General features: G+C 35.5%; 1 pseudogene; it reads right to left on the bottom strand.

The window, feature by feature from the left end:
- Window positions 1–582: 582 nt before the first annotated feature.
- LOC111734030 lies at window positions 583–701 on the bottom strand (annotated as a pseudogene).
- Between the last annotated feature and the right edge of the window lie 2,044 nt (window positions 702–2,745).

The raw sequence follows: 2,745 nt of genomic DNA, 5'->3' as shown, positions 1-2,745 counted from the left end.
TTTTCTTCAAATGACTTTTGATTTCTGGGTATCTGTATATATATTAGAATGAGGAAATAGGTAGGCCCTCTGCGAGCTCAGTGTATACAGGGAATATACCTGTCAACCATCAGACTTAGCTCTAACATGAGAAGGTTTATTGTCCTGTATGAGGATATAAGAGAAGAGGGTGAGGAGTTGATTATTAATATGTAGAGAACTTATATTAATCCTATTTTTTCAGCCTACTTCCATGTCTGATCCACTGATCTGTTGATTTGTGTTTCATAGTAATTTCAGGATTCTACTCTCTCCACCACTGAAATCTCCTCCACAAATATTTTAGTCTGCAGATTTCTCTTTTCTATTTCACTTACAATATTCTTTTATTTCTTTTCTATCTTACATATTTTTTAAAATACATTCCCCTGAACATGTTATTTTCTCTATGATAGATTTATACTTTTGTTATTTTTTCTTTTTTTTATTTAATTAAAATTTTTTTTTTTTACTTTTTTAGGCGAGGCAACCCTTGATTGACCTCACAGATTGCAAAGACCTTGTCAGCTTACAATTCCTTATTTTTTTATTTTTTATTTTACACTCCTACAGCACCTGGTCTTCCTAAGTGGTCTCCCATCCAAGTACTAACCAGGCCTGACCCTGCTTAGCTTTTGAGATCAGACGGGCACCGGCTTGCTCAGGGTGGCATGGCTGTAGACTTCTTTAACATAATTTTCATAGGTTCTGGGGAGGGAGGAGGGGGAAAACTATGCTCTCAGTTGCCACTTTCAGCCAGAAGTTTTCTCCATACCTTACCTTTCAAAAACGAAAAACCCTGATTTATATACTCTGCTCAGGAGGAATATCTAATCTTGTTTAACTGATGAAGGGATCTTCTTTCATGTGGTAACATCTGTAATTGCTATATTTTCAGTTCTTTATAGCTAAAAACTCTTAAGAATAAAGATGTTGTTTATGATTTAGCATCTACTGGGATAGAAATGAAATACTCATACTGGATAATATACTATACAGATGTCAGTACATTATAGAATATGGTAAGATAGTTATATTCCCCTCTTCCAGCTGTCTTGGGATTATCTGATATATGGGGCAAGAACTCTTACCGTACATGTATATAAATATGCTTAATTAACATAAACAGATTTCTTGTCAGTGGTTGGTATATTAATCTGGCAAATCATCTTCCTCCCATCCTGCCAAATTTTTGATTCCTTGGAAGTCTGCCAATCTAGTTCTTAATGGCTCTAAATATTGGGAATCCTTCATTTAGACTTCCTTGAAGCAGTGGCCTTCCTTCTTGCTGCTATTACTGTAATTCCTTTGGATTGTTCTCTCTCTTGCTCTCTCCCGCTTCAAAACCCTAGAAAGTCACTCCCTTCCTCATTGGGTAGATCTGCCTGTTCTATTCTCAAACCCAACTCATATTTTACTAAGCCCTTTGAATTCTTCAGGAAATGTTTGTATATCCTCACTTTTTTCTCCTCTCTCTCTTGTAAATACATCTAAGGGACCATCAGCCAAAGTGTCCCTTAGCCTCTTTTTGGGAGTTTTCATATACTTTCCTCATATGTCACTTTTCCCAGTGCATGGTTACAGGGGCGTTTATAGTGCCTTTTAGAAACATGAATTAGATAAATAAGAAAGGACCTTAGAAACCATTTGGACTTTCAGTTTCAGCAACCTTAGATCATTTTGTGGCGGGGAGCTGGGGCAGGAGGCAGAATTAAGATGCAAGACTAATAATTTTTTTAGAAGTCTAAAGTATCCCTCTCATTCTATTAATTTTACATATATTCATTCAAGAATATACATCAAATACTATTGAATCCTTATATACTGGGGATATTATAGTAGTCAAAGAACATATATGCAATCTATTTAGGTATTAATAAAATAGTCACACAAATAAATGTAAAATTGCACAAAAGCTATGAAGGGGAGAGAGAGTACCAAGAAAATTTATCATGATCTTAGAGGTTGGAGAAGTGTCTAAGGAAGTGATATTTGAGTATGGGAGGAATTACATGGTTATATTTGCATTTAAAAAGTTATTCAGATTGACTATATTGGATAGGGGTCCAGAAGGAATGTGAGTGAAACAGTGAGGATAGTCCAGGTGAGATATGATGGTAATTTGGACTGAGATTGAAAATGGAGAGAAGAGTTATTTAGAAGGTAAAATCGACAAGACCTGATGATTGGTTAAACAGTGTCATAGTGGGAGAGAAAGAAATGTGTCAAGGATAATTTCAAGGCTGGAGCTGATAGGTGGATGATGGTGCCATTCACTGTGGTGAATAAGAGCCAAGCTTGGCGGAGAGGAAAACGATCATATGTTGGAATCTGGACATTCCAAATTTGAAAAATTCAATATCTGAGTGGAAATACAATTTAGTTATAAATAGACAACTAAATACAATTTAGTTATAAATAGACAACTAAAGCTGTGGTTCTGGATAGGATACTAATTAGCTATTTGATCAAGCTGCCTAGAGATGGAGGAAATTTTCCCAGGTCAAGCCACCTCATGAGTGACAGAGCTTAGATTAGAAACCAGATATCCTAATATAAGCAGCAAGCATTCTGGTATAACTCACAATTCACCATTCAAAGGTATTGTTTTCATATCTTTCTCTAGCTTGTAGTCTCTCATAGTCTGTACTTACACTCACGCTTTTTTATCTCAACCCAAGGTTAATTTTTTTATAATTTTTTTAAAGAGCAGTTTCAGATTCACAG

Source organism: Pteropus vampyrus, unplaced genomic scaffold (genome assembly GCF_000151845.1).
Source record: "Pteropus vampyrus isolate Shadow unplaced genomic scaffold, Pvam_2.0 Scaffold734, whole genome shotgun sequence".
NCBI lineage: Eukaryota > Metazoa > Chordata > Mammalia > Chiroptera > Pteropodidae > Pteropus > Pteropus vampyrus.
Note: the sequence above shows the minus strand (reverse complement) of the source record. Positions and strands in the feature narration are given on the sequence as shown.